This window comes from Lepisma saccharinum, chromosome 1 (genome assembly GCF_977018435.1).
Source record: "Lepisma saccharinum chromosome 1, izLepSacc3.1, whole genome shotgun sequence".
In the NCBI taxonomy this organism is placed as follows: Eukaryota; Metazoa; Arthropoda; class Insecta; order Zygentoma; family Lepismatidae; genus Lepisma; species Lepisma saccharinum.
Window position 1 is genome coordinate 18,171,436 of NC_139229.1, and position 23,382 is coordinate 18,194,817.

The 23,382-nt window shown below is 39.0% G+C and overlaps 1 protein-coding gene across 1 annotated transcript in view; it reads left to right on the forward strand.

Annotated features, from left to right (window-relative positions):
• Nucleotides 1-23,382, forward strand: part of LOC145993289 (F-box only protein 32) — a 249,841-nt gene that overhangs the window by 81,662 nt on the left and 144,797 nt on the right. The gene's annotated exons all lie outside the window — the stretch shown is intronic.

A 23,382-nucleotide genomic window follows, 5' to 3' on the forward strand; every position in this document is an offset into this window, starting at 1 on the left:
ACACAGCGAGGAAATCGTCCCTCTAGTTTCCCCTATCTCTATCCCTTTAGTTTGCACCTGTCTCCAGCCTTCTGGTTTTCCCCTGTCTCCAGCCTTCTGGTTTCCACCATCTCTATCCTCTACTTTCCTTTTATCTATGTCTGTAGTTTCCCCTCATATCTATCCTCTACTTTCCTTTTATCTATGTCTGTAGTTTCCCCTCATATCTATCCCTCAAGTTTCTCCCATTTCTCGCCCCTAGTTTCACCCTATCCCTCTAGCTACCCTATCTGCCCCTTTAGTTTCCCCCTATCTCTCTATCCCTCTAGGTTTCTCCCTATCTCTCTATCCCTCTAGGTTTCTCCCTATCTCTCTATTCCTCTAGGTTTCTCCCTATCTCTCTATCCCTCTAGGTTTCTCCCTATCTCTCTATTCCTCTAGGTTTCTCCCTCTCTCTCTATCCCTATAGATTCCCCCCTCTATAGTTCACCTTCTTTTATTACTCGTAATTACAAGGGGAGGAAGGCGGAGGAGCCTACATTTTTGGTTAAATTTCTACAGTTGATTTTAATAAAGTTAATACAGTTGTGAAACAAGACACGCACGCGCACAGAGAGAGAGAGAGAGAGAGAGAGATGAGTGAGTGAGTGAGTGAGTGAGTGAGTGAGTGAGTGAGTGAGTGAGTGAGTGAGTGGCTGAGTGAGCGAGCGAGTTCTCTCTTTCTAGAAATACTACTGCTCACTGAAGCCAGCAGTATCTTTTTCGACACCAAGAAATGATCAATACTATATCACTGCACAGGTTTGTTGAAATGCCGGAAATGAATTCTAACCCAAACTACAAATTCGGAGTCCGATCTGCACAGCATCAGATCACCTCTTCCTAACGAATCCCTTTGAGTAATTGAGCAACCAGCATTCCAGTCACGAAGGTGCGCTGTGCGGAAGGATGGACTCTGCCCTTGTGGTGCTTCCGCTCAAGATTTGTGCGAGAACGTGCAGCGACTTAAGACTTTACCTTGGTGCGAATCTTAAGAGTTCCGATGCCACGTGATTACGAAGGCGTGTGTCATCACAAAGCGTCAAAAATTGAGATCTAAGACGTTCGTAGGCCGCCTGTTTTAAAATCAGCACATAACTCCTCTCAGTGTACAGAGGAAAAAGTTTGTAATAACCAGAAAATTGTTTCTGGTAACAAAATATTTTTCTTGAAATAAACGACACCCAAATGATTATTCACCGGAACCAAATTATTTTAGTAATAGCGCACATTTATTTAGAGTTACCAAAGAATTGGTCAAAATCCCCAATTTTAGTAAACGCTACTAATTTTTTTTTGTTCATGGGTAAGAGAAAGCTTAACCGAACGGCTTTGGTTTATTTTACTTCGTCTTTCTGCCCCTTTTGGCGAATTTCGACGATGAGGATGAGGGATGAAATTGATGAAGGGACTCGCAGAAAGAATACCAATGCCCAGTACGGTATACGAACCCGGGACTCCTGGCGTCGTGGCGCAGTGTGCTAACCATTCCTCCACGGAAGCCGGCTCAAATGTAACTCCTTGAATTTTCCGCAGGGTGTCTACATTCCTACTGACGTCCCTCATTATAAACCTAGGATCACAAGATGAGTGTGATTAGGGTCAGAAAACTTCAGAGCGCCTCAAAATTTTCACCTGGCGCCTAAATTTTTTAATCCAGTTCTAGATTTTTCAAAAGATCTAGTACTCATGGAAATTTACATTGCATAACTGGTACAGTACGTACATGTTTTTTTTAATGCTTGTATGTTTCCTGTATCATGGTTATCATTAAATCAGAATAATAAACATAATATATACATTTTTGCACTGTTGCTAGCGGAATTTCAAAATCTGCAGCGATATGGTAGAGTCGGCCATTATTAGAACGTATTGCATAGTTATTTTTTATGTTGCCAGTAGAGGAAGGCCACTCCGCTGCAAAAATTAGTTATTTTTAATCCAATCTTGTTGTTAACTTCATCTTAGTTGGATTCATGGCTTTCTTAGCCTGTGTTTTAAAAAAATGCGAATTCCTGGGGAAAAGGTGATGGCGCCTGAATTATTTTTAGTTTTATCTACCCCTGTCCTTCTCCACTACTTTTGTGTAATCCAAAGATTCCCAAGTATTTCCGTTTCACGGCGGCCTTAGTGTTTGAAGACTTTTCCGCGACGCCCAAGTCCGGTTATGATGCTTGCCTTACGTTAAAAAATAAACACACATTTCAAATTCAGAAACACTTTACATGTAAAAAGTACTAAATAAGCACATATTTGCAACAATCATATCATTAATTGAATTTGATTCGTAGGACCGATTCTAAAAGCATGTGTAGACTAACAACTAAGTCATTTCAGTGAAAATATTGGAACATTCCACGGCGCCCTCGCTGCGGCGCACACTTTAGGAACCTCTGGTCTAATCCCTCACAGTTCATGGTAGAGTGAGATTACATTCGTAACATCTCTGGCTGTTTTGCATTGGTAGCTTTGGAGCCAGTCATAAGTCCCGGAGCAGCCAATCAACAAACGAGCCGCTGGCGTCATCTCTACTCAGCACTTATCGCTATCCCTGTTGCTCGCGCTCTGGACTTGGTAGGCTCACTAACTGGTCTCGCGCGGTCAGGTGGAGTTATGAAAATAATCTGACTTCTTCTAGATGGTGAACACCCCAGACTACTGGGCACAGTTTCTTTACTCGATATCAGTGATTTTTCTAATGGTATTTTTATCATATTGCACCATTGTGGGTCATCGGCTCCAACAACAAAGAAAAACAACTCGACTTTGTTGATAATAGAAGCTTCACGTTTACTACACATGTTATTACGAAGCACGCTTTCCCAGACTATACGTCACATTGCGAAAATTGTGTTTACAAGAGGATTTTCTCGCTTGACAGGCCTCCTGCCTCACGTGTAAGCAAGTGCCTCGCACCTTTTGTTCTTTCGAAGCCCCGTGTTTGTTTTATGAACAAAAGAGCCATAAAGATCAGTCTGTGAATACACGTACTTACAGATTGGAGTTCATCACGATAAATAGCATCGGGGTTATAAATTTAGAAAAATGCGCATCTCGTAGTTTCAACGACCTGAAGTTGAGACACTATTGTTTTACGTAAATTGTCCAGTTGCTATCGCATTGTAAATTCCAATTCCTGCGTAAGATGTATTATTTTTAACGTTAATTATAGAGGTATCAAAAGCTTTTGGCAGTGAACCCATAATTAATTATTAAAAAAACTGGACGTTCTTGGAATATCCACACTTACCCCCACACCCCCTATACGCCTTCATGGCATGGTGCCAAGCACAGGGGAACACTTTACCTTTACCTTTTTTTTCTTGGAATATCACCCACATATTCTAAACGAATCTAGTTGTTTACTGAATAGGCTTTAAGGGAGAGAAATCTCTCTCTCTCTTTTCTTTCTTTCATAGAAAGGGAGTGAGATCTCTGTTTCTCTATCTCTCTTTTCCCTATATATCTCTGTCTTTTCTCTATATCTCTATCCCTTCTATCTCTTTCTCTATATCTCTCTCCCTTCTCTCTGTTTCTCTCTATCTCTCTCCATTCTCTCTCTCTCTCTCCCTCCCCCCATTCTCTGTCTCTTTTCTCTCCATCCTCTGTCTCTTTTTCTCTTCATTCTCTCTCTCTATTTTTCTCTTCATTCTCTCTCTCTATTTTTCTCTTCATTCTGTCTCTCTTTTTCTCTCCATTCTCTCTATTTTTCTCTTCATTCTCTCTCTCTCTATTTTTCTCTTCATTCTCTCTCTCTATTTTCTCTTCATTCTGTCTCTCTTCTTCTCTCCATTCTCTGTCTCTTTTTCTCTCCATTCTCTCTCTCTATTTTTCTCTTCATTCTCTCTCTATTTTTCTCTCCATTCTCTCTCTTTATTTTTCTCTTCATTCTCTCTATTTTTCTCTTCATTCTGTCTCTCTATTTTTCTCTCCATTCTCTGTCTCTTTTTCTCTCCATTCTCTGTCTCTTTTTCTCTCCATTCTCTCTCTCTCTATTTTTCTCTTTATTCTCTCTCTCTATTTTTATCTTTATTCTCTCTCTCTATTTTTATCTTTATTCTCTCTCTCTATTTTTCTCTTCATTCTGTCTCTCTTTTTCTCTCCATTCTCTGTCTCTTTTTCTCCATTCTCTGTCTCTTTTTCTCTCCATTCTCTGTCTCTCTCTCTCTCTGTCTCCATTCTCTGTCTCTCTCTCTATCTTGAAGATTTAAAATTGAACAAACTATAGATTGTCCAGCGAAAAGAATAGACTGTTGCTTCAAATGGGCTTTTACTTTCCCTACATCCCCCCTCTTTTTAAATGTTGTTTTCACTACTGAGCGCAAAGGTGAACACACATTTGCTTTTCTTTCGAATGCAAAACGTTATTCTGGAACTGGTTAAGTTTTCAGACCAGCAAAAGTTCCTTCCAGCAGCGCGTGTTTTTAATTTTGTTTGTGTAGGGGCACGTGAACGGAGGGGAACGGCGAGCCCAGCGTTGTCGACTGCTTTCCACCCCACCCCCTCAGCCAGTACCGCGGTAGACAAAATTTCACGAAAGGAGAGGGTGACTGACCGTTGGTTTCGACGAGGAATGACTGTGGCGGATCTGTGCTTTGGGTTGTGTTGTGCTGTAAAAAACCGTTGGTTTTAATACTGAAATATGAGCGAAAGTAGTGTAAAGAAGAGAAGGCGTGGTGAGGTTCTCAAAAGTAAAGAAAGGCAAATAGTAATGAATATTTTTGTTTATTTAAAACAGAAAAATCCGGATCGCAGTGTAAGTTGGTTAGCCAGCGAGACGGCGAAAGCAACTGAGTTTCTCGGGCTACTGTGTATAAAATTCGGGGCGAGGTTTCTCAAGGTCCTCTTGAAACACCAGGTAAGAAACGACCCAGGAAAAGATCGCCAATTACAAGTAGAAATGTAAAATTTAATGATTTTGTCAGAAGTGCTGTGCGACGTAAAGTTCACGAATTCTTTTTTAAAAACAAACCCCCAACACTTAATTCTGTTCTTGTTGCTGTTAATTCTGACTCCACATTACCGAATTTTAAAAGATCAACGTTTCATGTCTTTCTCAAAGAACTTGGCTTTTCGTATGAGAAAAGGGGCAACAAATCCATGTTAATTGAAAGAGAAGATTTAATTTCTCTCCGCCATAAATATTTAAGAGAGATTAGGAAGTTTAGGCGTGAAAATAGAAATATTGTTTACACTGATGAATCCTGGGTGAACACCGGAACCTCAGTCAATTATGAATGGAAAGACAAGACAATTACAACTGCAAAACAAGCGTTTCTGGCAGGTCTTTCCACTGGTTTAAAAAATCCAAAATCGATACGCTTTAGTGCATGCGGGTAACGAACGCGGTTTTCTGCAAAACGCCCAATTTGTGTTCCAGTGCAAAAAGAATACTGCAGATGCCCATGATGAAATGGATGGAGAAACGTACGAGATGTATTTTCGGGAACAGTTGCTCGCCAATCTCCCTCCGGGATCTGTTATTGTTGTTGACAATGCCTCTTATCATAGCCGCAAGCAAGAGCCAATGCCGACAACCTCGTGGAAGAAGAATGGTTGAAATCTCATGGCATTCGTTATGATGACGACATGTTACGGAGAGATCTTCTGGAACTTACAAATATTCATAAAATTAAGTACGATAAGTATAAAATCGATGAGATGGCAAAACAGATGGGGCATACGGTGCCTCGTTTGCCCCCATATCATTGCGAACTGAACCCGATTGAACTTGTGTGGTCACAGGTTAAGCATTATGTGCGGTGTAACAACACTACATTCAAAACTAAAGACATTGAAAATTTAATCACTGAATCATTTAAGACAGTAACAGTTGAAAACTGGCAAAATTACGTAAAACATGTCATGGACATAGAGAAGGAAATGTGGAATGCAGATGAATTGCAGGATGACGTTTATCAGATAATAATCCACTTGGGTGAATATTCCTGCGAGAGTGATGATCTGACGGAAGAAAATGATTCTGGTGATGATTCTGCAATGGAAGGAATTAACCCCCCGAAGTGACATGTGAGAGAAAAGTAAGTTCATTAAGAATTATTCTTTCAGTTTATGTAATTTTGTGAATTTGTTTCTTGTTTTTAATAATAGCTCACCGTGAACTTATTTCTTCAATTTGTACGTACCCGCGATTCAAGCACCACGCACGTTTGTTTGGTCTTGTACTTTCACTGCCAGCAGATCCGTTACTCGCCCCTGCGGCAAGCGGCAACGCTGTTCTCATATACCCAACAGTCTATTCTTTTCGCTGGACAACCAATACCTCTGAAAGCTAAAACAACTTGTGGAGTTCCACAAGAATCTCCTCTTGGACCAATTTTATTTTCAATTTTTATTAATGTTTTATGCGTAGTGCTAATAACTCGACTTGTTTTTGTTATAATGCTGACAACTTAGAAGTTTTGAGGGAAATAAAAAGTGGCTCAGATGCTTTAAAGCTACAAAATGACCTTCAGCGAGTGATATAGTGGTGTGAAAACAATGGAATATTAATTAATGTTAATAAATGCAAAGTGATGAGATGTACGAGACACACCTTGTTGTTCCTAATTATTTTATTAATCTACTTTGTTCTGTTACAAAGATCTAGGAATGGTTATTGATAATGAATATTGATTCATCACTAATATTTGATGAACACATAATAGAAACTTGTAAAAAAGCTAAGAAGTTACTAGGTTTTATATTTTAATTGCCAGCCTCCATGCTACAGAGCGCGCTACGACGCCAGTCGTCCCAGGTTCGAATCTCAGCCCGGGCATAGGTGTTCTTTCTGAGTGTCCCCTTCATCATATGATCACTCATCCTCATCTTCGCAGTTAGCCAAGACTGGCAGAAAAGGCTGAGAAAAAGCTGTGTAAAATAAACCAAACAAACTAGTCGATTGAAGTTAAAGGTCCTTCAGGGCCGTGAGCCTAATTGATTTTAATATTATTAGCGTCCTTCTTTTGAAAACTGCTCCAGGTGAAAAATGAAAAGGAGGGGAGGGGGTTCTATTAACTTGAACGGATGGTCCCAAGGGCGAAAGCCGAATGGGAGTTACGTAATAGCTTTCTGATCTTCAATTTTGCGCCGATGATGGGGCTCGGTAATAAATTATGCCTTGCTGAGAGCAAAGAGAAGAAGGAGGCTTTGCTGAAACTTCTGTCAAGACGACGCTGCCCCGTTGCCTAGCAACCGCCGTGCAAGAAGAGCGCCAGTTGGGAAAGGCCGACCTTGATACGTAATCCTTTGCGGCGGTGCCACGTCGGATGTTTGTTTTCACCGTTGCGTCTGCAAATGGCGAGCAATTTCGGCTTTTCTTCGGCGGGACGGAAGCTGGGAAGGGGATTTAGGGTTGGGATCGGGGCGCGATCGCGAAAATGAGCGAGGGGGTGAGGGTGCAAAGTGGCCAATAAGGGTGGACGGTTTGGATCAGCTGATCCGGCTGCAAGTCTGGCAACGGCCGTGTTTCATTCGCGTGCGGCTCGGATGGAAATTTCCCTATCGGGTGTCAAGAAATTCCCTCTTAGTCTTCAAAATTCCCTACTATATGTATATAAGGTGTTGCTTTAAGAAATAACTCTGCAATTCTGTTGGAGTAGTACACAGCTTGGGAAGATTATAGGCAAAGAAGTGCACCCCGTGGAGTAGTAGGCGGCGCCAGAATCATAAATTTAGAAGTGCAGTGTTCAGATCATCGAAAAGAAACACCACGATGTATGTATTTATTTAACTTTGTGCACAATCACATGGATGTTTTATTACTTTTTTCTTGCATTATACTTGTATTTTTTATTTTCCATCTGTTATAACTAGACCTCGGATTTTTAGGTTCCAAAAATAGGCTCTAAAAAAACTGGAATAGGTTCGAAAACCCCTAAAATAGGTTCTAGAAATCTTAAGTTAGGCTTGAAGAATCCTGAAGTAGGTTCAAAAAAACTTAAAATAGTTAAAAATTCCTGAAAAATACTGATTAAGTATAGTCACAGTCAATGAAAATGGGACACCTATATCCTGAAATACGCACTATCTTGCATAACGTTGTGTGTGTTGCCTAACCCTACGGCGATGGCAGAACTTACCATTAAAAATTTGCTATTAAAATCCACTCTTTGCCGTATAGTTAGGCAACATCCGTTTTTCAAGTTATCCACAGTCAAACTGCAATTTTGTCTGTGAGGATCATCTTACGTGTATATGCTGAAAATAATTTTTCAACGAAAACCTAGTCAATGGTGCAAACTTCAATGCTAGTTTGCAAGGCGTGAATGCCGCAAAGCACCTAAGTGACGCGAAAGTGAGCAAGACCACACAGATCGGACGACTTTGGATTGTACAGGTAACAGTGGCACCAGACATTTTGCTTCGTTTAGAGCTTTGAAAAATCACCATGGACTCGGAGGAAGGGAAATCGACAGAGAGTACGTTTCAAACACGTTCATCATTGATTTTTTCCTGACCAAACAAAGCAAATGCCTCTGTGTGACAATAAAATTCCTGGAAAACCTTCAAAATATGTAGAAACCTAGAAAAAGGCTTGATTTAGGCGCATAAACCTAAAATAGGTTCTAACAAGCAAACTTGTTTTTTTTAGGCGCTATAAAACTATATCAGTTCTTGAGTTTTTTAACGAAACGCTGACATAACTATTATTTCTTGCACACCTGTAAAGGAAAAAAATAGGTTAAAAACGTAAAATCCGAGGTCTAGTTATAAACTATTTTTAGCATCCAGACGCATTAATGATGCTTATATTGTATAAGCAAAATATATTGAATTATAAAGATAGTTGCTGAATCGGAAAAAAGTATAATGCAAACAGTTTCGAATCTAATTAAAGCAACTGCAGGGTGTTTCATAATTCCCTCCCGGATTTCGGAAGTCGGTTGCTCAGAGGCCAACTCATCCCGGGGATGAGAGCCTGTCGAGGAAGAGAGTAAATATCCCACATTACAAATTTTCCATGTGTCCCCTTATCTGTGGCTAGGCGTTTTGTCCTCAAACGTATGCTATTGAAAGCCGACCCCCTTGGAGGAATAGACGCCAAAGGCCCTAGGTTCGCATTCCGGACTGGGCGTGGATGTTCTTTTCAAGTGTCCCTTCATTAATTTCATCCTATCATCACTCATCTTCATCTTCGCGATTAGCGAAAAGTGGCAGAAAAGCGAAATATACCAAACCAATCATTAAGCAAATGTTAAATTCCCGGTGGAGAGACATTGCAAAGTGGTAAAAAAGGTCAAGTAAAGTGCTCCCCTGTGCTTAGCACCACGCCATGAAGGCGCAAAGTGGTTGGGATATAACTTTAAACTGTAGGTCCAGTCCCGATTAGTCTATCTGTGCATACAGTGACCTTAAAACGACAATTCAATTCAATAAGCAAATATGTTATTCAGGTTACTATCCATGTCCCAGAAATGGAGATGGGTGGGGGTGTTTATTCTGCGTAAGTACTTATCTCATCCACCATTGCTCACACATCTTAAGATTTCCCACTTTACAGATAATTTCTCCCTTTCCCGCGTTTTCTGGCTCCATAATTCCCTCACTCCTGGGATATTTCCCTGCTGGGAACACCATTGTAATTGCATTTTTCTCCGGGTGGTTTACGCTGGCTTTGTACGCATGCGCGAGAAGCAGAGAGAAACGGCGGATCGAGAGTTTGGAAGTAATTGTGGACTGTCTCGAGATGCGAGAGACGCATTGCTTTGCTTTGTCTTGTGTCAAGGACGGGACTGAGTATCCGGAACTACAGGCATGGCTGGACTGGGTCCTTGGAGTCAGGGGGGCCAGTTCTATCGATCTTCAACTGGGAGAGTCTACAAGGTTGCCAAGTGCTGGATCTCGAACGGTATCGAAGCGATCTTGTTTCCTAAAGACACTTTGCCCTGTGATGTAGGGGCGTATTGAAAATGTCGCTTGCCCCTAGGCCAATGTAACAAAGGTGTTGTGTCGCTCACCCCAAGAGATATTTCAGTTAAGGTGTTGGCGTTATCTATAATTACTATCATGCATGACATTTTTCTTGGCAACGCTCTGACTTACCTGATTAGCGATTTTTTTTTCTGGCATAAATCTGAATTTTCAAGTTGGATTCGTGGCTTGTAACCTCATTGATTGATTTGGTTTATTTTACTTCGCATTTCTGCCACTTTTGGCTAATCGCGAAGATGATATGATGAAATTGATTAATGAACACTTACGAAGAACACCCATGCCCAAACCGGGATTCGAACGCGGTACTCCTGGCGCTTTGTAACCTGCTCCAATTCGAGATCTATCGATTATTTTTCTTGCACGTGATCCTGGGTTCCATCCCCGCAGTTTTTCCATGTACCTAGCCTAAACTGGTCGTCTTTTCAAGCTGGTAGCAGTGTTGCGACAATCTGATGGCACAATTTCCCTTTGCAAGAGGCGAATATCCCCCGTTGTCACAATTTCTCCTTTCATTTAGAGAAATGTAATTGATAAGTAGTAGTAATTGCAATGGCCAATGTTTGCGCATACTAAAATGTAGAACCTGCATGTCCCAGATTCGAACCCTGGTCAGGTTTGTTACATCAGCCATTTCATCACTCCATCCTCTTCGTCGCTATTAACCGAAGATGTAGAAAGGCGACGTAAAATAAACACTATGCAAATATAAATAGACTTCAGGTTTATGCTAAAGGAATGGAAATGAAAAGTAACATAAAAGAATTAGCGATATGAACTTGGAACGGCCTAATATTGAGTGTGATGTCTTCAAATTAACTTAAATAATTGATATTTTTCATCGAATTTTCAATTTGCACTTACAATTTGGTCCGAATTTCCTTCCAGAAAGGGAAATTATCCTTTATAAGCAACACTGGCAGCTGGAAAGCAACGAATCTGTGTTTTCTTCAGTGCTCTTCCGCTGACATCGTTTACTTTCGTGTCACAAGGAGACGAATGCTGCTTGCAGGAGAAACAAATTAGTGTCGTGCTGCCAAACCTGTAATCTCATAGTTTTTTCAGGGCGAGGATCAATGCTAAAAGAGGATTAAAGAATGAATTGTTGTTCTATAACTAGTACAGAACACAAAAACACGCAACGTTGCCACAGGACAGTCCATGTCATGTGACTTGTCCAACCTTTACTTCGCAGTTCAGTCGCCAGTTTGGTGGGGGACAGCATAATCGCGACGATGAGGATAGATGTTGGCACGAAGCCCTGCCGAGCACTAACGCTATTACAAGAAATAAAGCAAAACTGTTCATTGTACGCTTTGAAGTATTCTTTACACTGAATAAATAATAAATCATATGGGAAGAGTATCCAAAAATGGACAGTTTTGATACTTTTGAGGAAAGTAAGGATTTTAGCACAACGGTACCAAAGTTTCAGGAGGGGTTCGAGCCCAGTATTCCCATGGTTGGTAACGCCAATACTTTTATATTGTTGATTGTACAGATGGTCCATGAAATCGTTGCAAGCTCCTCAATGTATCCCATTCAGTGCCTTACTCCGAAGCCCCTGCCTGTCCGCAACCCGAGAGACTGAAGAGTTGACCGGGTTGCCGTATGTTCAGGATAATACGAAGAATTTCTTGAGTATTCGACCTTCTTATCGGTGTTTCTTCTTCCATTGTGTAGTACAGGGTGTCCCACGAACGGCGCAACTGGGAATTAAGAGTGGCGTTACTTTGTAACCGAAACCTGTACATACATAAGTCATACACCAAATGTTAGCCCTGTCCAAGTAGATATTTTTAAACATAGAAACAACAAACGGGGTGCAGTGTTGTTCATGCAGTGTTGCCAAATGTAAGTGAAAGTGTAAATTTATTTTTCCACAAAGCATGGAAAATTGCATGTCAAACATTCGTACGGAAATTTGGACGTCAATTTCCACCTTGGGTAGGTGGACTATTTCGCCATCTATAGTTCAGAGAAGAAAACCGATCGTTTTCGCGTATAGCCAATCCCGAAATGCCTCGTAAAGGCGTACCGGTCCAAATGGGTGTTTTAAAAAAATTATGAGGTACAGTGGCAACACTGTTGATGTTTGAAGGCAACAAAACACGTGTTTAGTGATGGTCTATGACATGGAAATACTGGAAACAGGAAAAAGAGAAAATGAAAATTATGGTGAAAAAGTGTTACTTACATAGGTACAGTGTCTCTCAAAAGTTTTAGGACAACGACATTTTAAACTAGGCAACCCAATTTACACAAGGCGTTGGTGGGTTGCGTGTAGAGTTAGGCTCAATTTCAGGGTTGCCACATGCACAATAGATATTTATAAAATACGCGAAAGAAATAAAAACAAGTAATATTGTATAAAATTATTAAAAATATCACTATTATATCGCAAGTGACAAAATTCTTTCTGATAGGAAAAAAATATGTTTTCTAGTATTTCATCGGTGATGAGGTGAGAAAAAACGAAAGGTGACAAAGGAGAGGAGAAAGAGAAAGCGGAAGTAGAAGAGGAAAAGTAGAGGAGAGAAGAAAGAGAGGATAGACGAGGAGAGGATATGTAGTGAAGAGAATGGAAAAATATTCTAGGAGAGATGAGGAAAATGGAGCAAAGAAGAGAGAAGAGGAGACGAGAAGAGGCGAGTGGAGAGTAAAGTAAAGGAGAGAAAGAGAGAAGAACGAAAAGAAGAGGAGAAGAGTGCAGTGGAGTCTGAAATCTAAGACAGAAGATACGAGGAGTGGGGATGAGTGGGATGGAGATAAGATGCGAGAAAATTAGGGAAGGCGATATGAGATAAAAGCAGAGCGAGCAGAAGGAGGGGAGAGGAGAACGAGAAGAGAAGAACAGAAGGGATTGAAGAGAAGAGGTAGTTGCAGAAAATATCGTCTCAGCGTCAAGAATTGATGCATTGGTCAAATTATCGACATGAAACATTCAATAACATTTTGAAATGTATTGGAGAATGTATTAGATCGGTTCGGAATGCCTTTTGGCTTAGTTCAGAGCAAGGTAAAATCTTCCATGTAAGATCTTTGATTTTACCTACGATTATACCACTAAAAACATGAATGTCATCTGAATATTTATAAGAATTATCCTATTTTTGTCCACTTCTTGGTTCGTTGAAATGGAGATTTTGTAATTTAATGTTTCCCCTCCCCCCATCGTTAATTCCAAACTGAATCATTCCGTTTCACACGGCATGGACATTGAACACAATGGGATAGGTCTAAAACTTACGAAAATTTTCTGCCACCGGAAGGGTTTGAACCTACGACCATCAGATTGACAGTCCTGAACGGTAAACACTACCCTACAAGCTTTCGCTCCTGAAAGTAAGCTGACCAATGTGAAATGTAGATGCAACTCTTTTCCTACATGTAATGTGCAAACAATACTTGTTTGTAACAAAGAAGACGAAGGTAGCACGACTCGGCGAAAACATTTAATGGAGAATTGCACATGATGAAAACTTTTCATTCGATATTTGCGGAGGTATCCTTGCATTGAACTCGAGTGGGAAAAGGGGTAAAATTAGTATGTCCTGAATTGCCACAAATATAAATAGTTATTTCATTAATATTTGTCAGTGTCTTTGAAGCAGTACACAATTATCGTTAGAGTATCATAATTCACGATCATATACATGAAAATATCCCTTTGAATGTGTGTCAATTCATTTATTTGTTTATTTTTTTATGAATTCCATATGCAGAACAATGTAGCCACTATACACTGCTATTACAAATAATGTTACCATGCTCTCCACACCTAGTATGGAGGATCGAACCTGGGACCGCTAGCAGCCCAATCGAGAACTCTAACCACTACACCACGCCCTTACGTTCGATTGAAACAACAATTTTTAAGTATTCTGTCCCTCCAATATTGTAAATGTCGTTGGGTATACATGTATTTGAACTTTTACTCTAATTTTGAATTGCTTTCTTGTAGTATAGCAGATATCTTCGAGAAATAATTTTCGAAGTGATGATGAAAAAGGAGAATATTGGTAGTTGTGAAAATGCGAGTTATTTCTTCTAACTTATTATTGTGATTATTAATGGAAAATATCTAGAGGCTTGAAAATTGCAGGACGATATTCTTTTCCTGTGATACTGCAACAGACGAAATGCTTGTTTACTGACGTAAGTGTCGTGTTCAGAACAGTCTTACGAAATGTATTTGCTGTTGCGTAAGGTAACACGAAATAATTACACCGTTTGCGAACTACCAAATCTGCGCAACGTTAGACGTAAACAGGCGGAAAATTTTATTCATAAAATCATTTCACATTTGACAGTATTAGTCAAGAGAGACTCGTGGGACACTGTGTTAAGGTGCTGGAGTAAATACTTCTTATTTTTCTTCCTCGAAGAACAACAATTTTTAAAGTAGAGTAACAGTCGTTCTGCTCTTTCTTATTTCTTTTAAATTCTTCCACATTCCTTTAATTGGGTTAAAAATAAATAAAAATATTGCTTGCATTTCTGTCATTGACGTAGACCAGGCCCATACGCAGGATTTCTTTGAGGGAGGGACCAGACCGAATTTATATATATATATATATATATATATATATATATATATATATATATATATATATATGAGAGAGAGATTACAAAATAGTTCAAATAGTGCGAGCGCCATTGAAAAGTCATGATAATTCTTTGTTTAGAAAATAATATATTTATAAATTAAATATTGCGTACTAGGAATTATTATTACAATAAAGACCATCTCTTTATTGTAAGTGTTATTGTCGAATTCTTTTTGACGCTGTTGCCACATTCAAAATTTATCTCAAAATGCTGAGAAGAAATCTAGCTGTAGCGAAATTTGCGCTACAACTACAGGTGTTTTGTAGCTTCGCTACCGCTACAGCTAAAATTCTCAAAATGTAGCGCCGCTACAGCCCCAGCTACAAATTTTGTAGCTAGCTACAGTAGCATTCCATTCATATTGGGGGTTAGGCGTAGAGCTGACAACTCTGCACTGTAAAAAGACATGTCAAGAATCAGCAATATGAGGCCATGGATGTTCCCAAGGTAAAATATTCTGGAGGTAAAATAGTCCCCCATTAGGATCTCCGGGCGGGGAGTAATATTAACAAATGGAAAAAAATATTGAAGAGGAAATAAAAACAAGGCTTAATTCAGGAAATGCATGTTACTTTTCTCTTCATAAACTTTTGTCTTCTCGTTTAATATCTAAGAAACTAAAAGTTAAAATATACAAAACAGTAATTTTGCCTGTAGTATTATATGGGTGTGAAACGTGGTCACTTACATTGAAAGAGGAACATATATTGAGAGTATTTGAAAATAAGATCCATAGGAAAATATTTGGATCTAAAAGATATGAGGAGACAGGTGAGTGGAGAAGGTTACATAATTTAGAACTGCATAATTTGTATTCATGTCCAGATATTATTAGAATAATTAAATCCAGAAGACTTAGGTGGGCAGGCCATGTGGCACGAATGGGAGAGAAAAGAGGAGTTTACAGGATTTTTGTTGTGAAACCTGATGGTAAGAGACCTGTAGGAAGACCAAGACGAAGATGGAGAGACAACGTTGATATGGACCTAAAGGAAATCGGTAGGGATGGAAAAGAGTATATAGATCTTGCTCAAGATAGGGACAGATGGAAGGCCTGTGTTGCTGCAGCCATGAACCTTCGGCTTTAAGAAGGCTAGAGAGTTAGTTAGTTATAAAGAACATGTCTAATTGTGAGTTAAGAAAAAGCAATAATAAAGAGACATTCTCGCATCACGATTGCAGTTCGAAAAAGTCGGGACAGCGATTGAAAGTAACGCACTGTCCTGACTAAATCGGTGAATCGGACGTCTGGTAGCCTTGCATCAATGATTATAAAACTAAAACTATCCAATATTGCAGCTTGAAGACTTTTGCGCAAGAAACAGATTCATTTATGGAAGAACAAAATTGAAATTTTTACACATTTCTAAAATCGACGATGTTATTTTCGTAGTTATTGATAGGTTCACATTTAAATATTTTTTCAGGGTTCGAGGGGGCATGGCAACCATGCGACCCCCCTGGGTAAAAACTGGCCTGACGTAGACAGTGGGAGAGAAATTTTGGATAATATTCCTATTAAATTTATTATTTACATCCACCTTATGCTCAGATAGGTTTATTGACAATCGTGAACTTTTCTTTTAAATATATAATATATTTGGTTTTAAACGACGGGAGAATATTGGTCAAATTTCCTTTCGTGCTCTTTTGAGAGAATATATACTTCTGCAATAGCAATCGCGTTCAGAAACGGTGAAAAAAATGACTAGGTTTTCAAAGGCAGACAAGCTTGGTAGCGTATCTTGCTCGCGTTCAAAGTGACTCACTCACGCTATTCAAGGCCGCTTCTTATCACAAAACACTGCGTCGATGCACAGTGTCTGCACCCAGCATGTTACAAGTGACCAGAGTCGAATTTTAAAGAGCATCTGAAGAATGATAGATTTCATCAGAGGCGGCTAGGTGGGCACTAGCTCAACATGCAATAGTTTAAGTCATAAGACAAACAAGAAATCTTATTGAATAAGTATTGGGATAGTATTACGTGTATCCGCTCCTTTTTAACAATGTAAGCTCGAAGACAATCTGTATTCCATTTGTTTATATTGGCAACTTGGTCAACCGGAGGTTATTATAAGGAACTATTTCGTAGATGTTCATGTAACCGTTATAAAGTTACAAATAAAGTATATTCACAAGCTTAGATACACTAACAACGAAGAAATAAATTCAGAGTTAAATTTCAAATGCATATGTATAGAGAAATTCTAGAAGTACAGAGCTATATCAGAGTATTGAACTTCTTTTTGCAGGATAACGTTTACAATATTCACGCGACATAATAATTAAGAACTGTTGCTCCAAGAGAAACAAAGGGCGTAGTGTATTGGTTAGAGTTCTTGAAAGCATTGATTGCGGTCCCAGGTTCGATCCTCCCTACTAGGTGTTCTTCTTTTAATTCTCCTTTTATTACAAAGAAGAGCATGGTAACATTATTTGTAATAGCAGTGTATAGTGGCTACATTGTTCTGCATATGGAATTCATAAAAAAATAAACAAATAAATGAATTGACACACATTCAAAGGGATATTTTCATGTATATGATCGTGAATTATGATACTCTAACGATAATTGTGTACTGCTTCAAAGACATTGACAAATATTAATGAAATAACTATTTATATTTGTGGCAATTCAGGACATACTAATTTTACCCCTTTTCCCACTCGAGTTCAATGCAAGGATACCTCCGCAAATATCGAATGAAAAGTTTTCATCATGTGCAATTCTCCATTAAATGTTTTCGCCGAGTCGTGCTACCTTCGTCTTCTTTGTTACAAACAAGTATTGTTTGCACATTACATGTAGGAGGAGAGTTGCATCTACATTTCACATTGGTCAGCTTACTTTCAGGAGCGAAAGCTTGTAGGGTAGTGTTTACCGTTCAGGACTGTCAATCTGATGGTCGTAGGTTCAAACCCTTCCGGTGGCAGAAAATTTTCGTAAGTTTTAGACCTATCCCATTGTGTTCAATGTCCATGCCGTGTGAAACGGAATGATTCAGTTTGGAATTAACGATGGGGGGAGGGGAAACATTAAATTACAAAATCTCCATTTCAACGAACCAAGAAGTGGACAAAAATAGGATAATTCTTATAAATATTCAGATGACATTCATGTTTTTAGTGGTATAATCGTAGGTAAAATCAAAGATCTTACATGGAAGATTTTACCTTGCTCTGAACTAAGCCAAAAGGCATTCCGAACCGATCTAATACATTCTCCAATACATTTCAAAATGTTATTGAATGTTTCATGTCGATAATTTGACCAATGCATCAATTCTTGACGCTGAGACGATATTTTCTGCAACTACCTCTTCTCTTCAATCCCTTCTGTTCTTCTCTTCTCGTTCTCCTCTCCCCTCCTTCTGCTCGCTCTGCTTTTATCTCATATCGCCTTCCCTAATTTTCTCGCATCTTATCTCCATCCCACTCATCCCCACTCCTCGTATCTTCTGTCTTAGATTTCCGACTCCACTGCACTCTTCTCCTCTTCTTTTCGTTCTTCTCTTTTTCTCTCCTTTACTTTACTCTCCACTCGCCTCTTCTCGTCTCCTCTTCTCTCTTCTTTGCTCCATTTTCCTCATCTCTCCTAGAATCTTTTTCCATTCTCTTCACTACATATCCTCTCCTCGTCTATCCTCTCTTTCTTCTCTCCTCTACTTTTCCTCTTCTACTTCCGCTTTCTCTTTCTCCTCTCCTTTGTCACCTTTCGTTTTCTCTCACCTCATCAGCGATGAAATACTAGAAAACATATTTTTTTCCTATCAGAAAGAATTTTGTCACTTGCGATATAATAGTGATATTTTTAATAATTTTATACAATATTACTTGTTTTTATTTCTTTCGCGTATTTTATAAATATCTATTGTGCATGTGGCAACCCTGAAATTGAGCCTAACTCTACACGCAACCCACCAACGCCTTGTGTAAATTGGGTTGCCTAGTTTAAAATGTCGTTGTCCTAAAACTTTTGAGAGACACTGTACAAGAGCTTCTATAACCGTATCAACTTGAAATATATATTTAGAATAATTTATTAATATTTATTTCATTGTGAACGTAATTGAATTGTTGTTTTAATTCCACTTTATGCACAGATAGGCTAATCTGGACTGGACCTGCAGATTAAAGTGGAATTCGAACCACTGTGCTATGTGCCTCCACCTGGTATCGAGTATTTTTTCTATTTGTGACAAAGATTTGTTGTAAGAGCGACTACTGAGGTCGATACACACTGCTGGCTGAATAGAGACTAATTTGGTATTTCATGAAATTTGTATGTGCCCTAACCGGGTATCAGAGCCTGCATCTCTTCATTACAATTCGGCGACATTACCACTATGCCATTGGTGAGGCCCGGGTGGAGATTTGTATGTGCAAGTGTTAGAACGGAGACGTTAAAAAGTTTCAGAAATACCTGTGCCCTGTTGTAATAGTGTAACAATGGATAGGCAGGGATAGACATAGAGTATAGGACCTGATGTACCTTTGGTAGACACCAGCGAGGCAGCTTTTGACAATTCTTTCTACAGCATACCCGCGAATCTTCGTGAGATTTGCTTCCCTGTTTAGATATTCGCAATTGTTTCGTTAAATATAAATTATATGTAGTAGCTGTCCAGGAAGTTAGGTGGCCAGGAGAAGGGAATTGTAAAACTAAAAATTATACTTTTTTCTATGGTGGTACTGAAAATCATAATTTTGGAACAGGCTTTTTCATAAATAATAGAATTATCTCGGCTCTCAAAACAGTAGAATTTATTAATGATAGGATATCATATGCAGTTTTACAGGGTAGGTAGTGTAAAATTATTTTAATAAACATACATGCACCAACGTAAGATAAAGATGATAATACTAAAGATGATTTTTATACAGAGTTAGAACAGGTCTTTGATAAATTTTCTCAGTATGATATGAAAATTCTGTTAGGTGACTGTAATGCAAAGAAGAGACATTTAAACCCACGATTGGTAAAGAAAGTCTTCATGAATTAAGTAATGATAAAACTAATTAAATATGGTGGAAATTCATTAATATGTCAAATTCATAAATTAATTTGTTTAATATGGAATAAAGAAGAAATCCCTCAACAGTGGAAAGAATCTATAATTGTTCCTGTGTTTAAAAAAGGTGATAAAATGAACTGCAATAATTACCGTGGAATTTCTCTACTTTCAACAACATATAAAATATTATCTAACATTCTTTTAAAAGACTAACCCCATATGCTAATGAAATTATAGGTGATTATCAATGTGGATTTAAACGTAACAGATCAACTACAGATCAAATTTTTCACATCAGACAGACACTTGAAAAAAAGTGGGAATATAATCAAAATGTCCATCAGCTATTCATTGATTTCAAAAAATCATATGATTCGATGAAAAGAGATAAATTATATAATATATGAGTAGAGTTTGGAATACCTAAGAAGCTTGTTAGTATGATATGCACCAGTGAAACAGAAAGTAAAATTCGTGTGGGTATTAATATGTCTGACAAATTTACAATTCATGATGGGTTAAAACAAGGAGATGCATTATCTCCATTGCTCTTCAATTTTGCCTTAGAATATGCTGTTAGGAAGGTAAAAGAAACTAAAGAAGGACTAAAATTAAATGGTGTGACTCAGTTGTTAGCATATGCAGATGATGTAGACTTACTGGGGGATGATGTGAATACAATTAAGAATAATGCTAAAATATTTTTCAAAACTGCTAAAGAGATAGGTTTGGAAGTTAACAAAGAGAAAACTAAATATATGCTTACAGGCCGAAACCAAGTGTTAGGTAATAATCAAAATCTAATTATTGATAACAACTCGTTTGAACCAGTTTCCAAATTCAAATACTTAGGAGTAATATTAACAAATGAAAATTATATTAGAGAGGAAATAAAAAGTAGGTTTAATTCAGGAAATACATGTTACTTCTCTCTTCATAAACTTTTGTCTTCTCGTTTAATATCTAAGAAACTAAAAGTTCAAATATACAAAACAGTAATTTTGCCTGTAGTATTATGTGGGTGTGAAACCTGGTCCCTTACATTGAAAGAGGAACATAAATTGAGAGTATTTGAAAATAAAATCCTTAGGAAAATCTTTGGACCTAAAAGGGATGAGGAGACAGGTGAGTGCAGAAGGTTACATAATTTAGAAGTACATAATTTGTATTCATGTCCAGATATTATTAGAATAATTAAATCCAGAAGACTTAGGTGGGCAGGCCATGTGGCACGAATGGGAGAGGAAAGATGAGTTTACAGGATTCTTGTTGGGAATCCTGATGGTAAGAGACCTGTAGGAAGGCCAAGACGAAGATGGAGGGACAACGTTGAGATGGACCTAAAGGAAATCGGTAGGGATGGAAAAGAGTATATAGGTCTTGCTCAGGATAGGGACAGATCTTACAAGATACAGAAAATTTCAGGGTTTATACACCAATAGTGCTTGCGCATGCGCGCCAATGTGCAATGCGGGAACAAGCCTGGCACGGCGCTAGTTGCTACCAGAACACTTGGCGGGAATACCTTTTAGATGTCTGCAGGGCAACTCAAAATGCACACTTCGGGTTTCATTGACCATTTTCCTAAACTCTGAGAGTTTCTACATCAAGGTATGTAGAAAGGTGTTGCTGCAGCCATGAACCTTCGGGTTTAAGAAGGCTAGGGAGTTAGTTAGTTAGTCAATTGTTTCGTGGCTACGTAACACTATTTTCAAACACACATACAGCGTGTTCCTTTTAAGAGGGATCGAGAAATATATGCTCAACGTTTGAAAGACAGAGGAAGATATTGTTATGATTTTCATCTTACAGGATACAGAAAATTTCAGGGTTTATACACCAATAGTGCTTGCGCATGCGCGCCAATGTGCAATGCGGGAACAAGCCTGGCACGGCGCTAGTTGCTACCAGAACACTTGGCGGGAATACCTTTTAGATGTCTGCAGGGCAACTCAAAATGCACACTTCGGGTTTCATTGACCATTTTCCTAAACTCTGAGAGTTTCTACATCAAGGTATGTAGAAAGGTGTGTTCATGAACCAGTATTTACACTTCAAATTATCAATTATTTCTCAATCCCTCTAAGCGGAACACGCTGTATTATGTCTAGACAACATCGAAAGCAAACCACACGAAGATTGACATGAATGCTTTATACGAAAGTTTAGGAGATGTAATATTTAAGAATTTGGAATATCAAAGCAGGTTCTCGAAAGGAGAGAGAAATTTTCGAAAACTGCTTCGCTGCGCAGATCAAAGGTTCACAGGAGTCTCACTTTCAACTTCTCCTTAATGTGGACCATTGTAACAATGGTTTTTCTAAAATCACGAATTATTGTTTGACATTTGCGTTCACTAAGGGACTTGCACTTTCTCCCTTGGTACTCACATGGACAGCTCCTTCCCTGTCTAGATGATTACTCCGCAGGTGGGGTTAAAACGAACTCACCTCCCCCACCCCACCTCATCCCACTGCCAAGTTACTAGTGCAAACACATAGCAGTTGAGAACTTTTTGAAATGTTGGAATCACAACTCGCTGCAAAACCAAGGGGAATGTCGTCAAGGGCATTAAACTTGCAATTTACTACAGTCACGTATGGCGCCGCTGTAATTTATAATCACGGAAGTTGGTGTGGGCGTTAGTTTCCAGTTTTGAGGCTATCCGTGGGGAGCAGGCGGAGGGAAGGAGCAATGTTCGCTGATTCTGCTCATGGTAACTAATGTCGATCGAATGTCGTGTGTAGGAAAGCATTAACCAAGCCATCTATTAACGTGGCGCTCACAAAGACCTCTCTTCCTCAGTTTTCAGAAGAATAAGGCGTCACAGGGATATAACGTGTTTTTAGATATAGTGTAGCAGCCAAGAGATACATTTTGAGTTCTTCTTTGTAAGTCCACTTTGTGCACAGATAAGCTAATCTGGACGGCCTACAATTTAAAGTGGGATGTGCACCATTATTTGCCTCCACCGAACCTGGGACCCCTTGGTTAAAATACGATACAATACAATACAATACTGTCTTGCATTTTACTTTTTTAATAGGAGTACTGGGCCAAAGTGAGGGTTACGAACCTCCCCGCAACCGCCCCTTTGAGCAAACCACTTCGCTTGTGAAATGGGGAAGCGTAACTAAATATATCTTAACGTACGAACCCAAATACCTGTATAAGTACGTTTGTTAAGGTGACCCTCTTCATTTTCACATGTCTTTCAATTCATCATCTCTAACTCAAGTTCATGATGGGTATCATTGTATATCCGCTAGCAGAGCGTGTGGTTATCCGAAACTTTTGCGATGGACGTGAAAAAAAGCATTTGATTATACCGCACGAGCTAATATAATGAAGTGTGGTCAGCATATTGATGCACTTCATGAACTAACTTAGAGTTAGAATTCTGTTCTTTACCAAGATGTGCGGCATGCCCCTTTTTAAAAGTCAAGTATCGAGACCCATGAAAAACGGAAGATTACAGACTGAACATCGTTTCATGTAGCAAGCTGTAACATTTCTTTTAACAAGCCTTTATTGCATCGTTGCTTTAGGTTCTGTTAGGAAAAAGGGCTGTGCATAAATCACACGCGATGAGCGTTTTATAGAAACACGCGTGACGTCCCAAGTGATTCGCACATTAGCGAACGCTTACAGAAGAGAAAAGGGAATGTAAAGATCATGTTTAGCAAGCGAGCCGTGGATCCTTTCGTGGTGCGATGGCTTGAAATAAGCGGGGAGAACACTTTCTCCGGTCACGTTTGCTTTACCAATTGCCGTCCTTTGGGAAGACACTTTGTGTGAT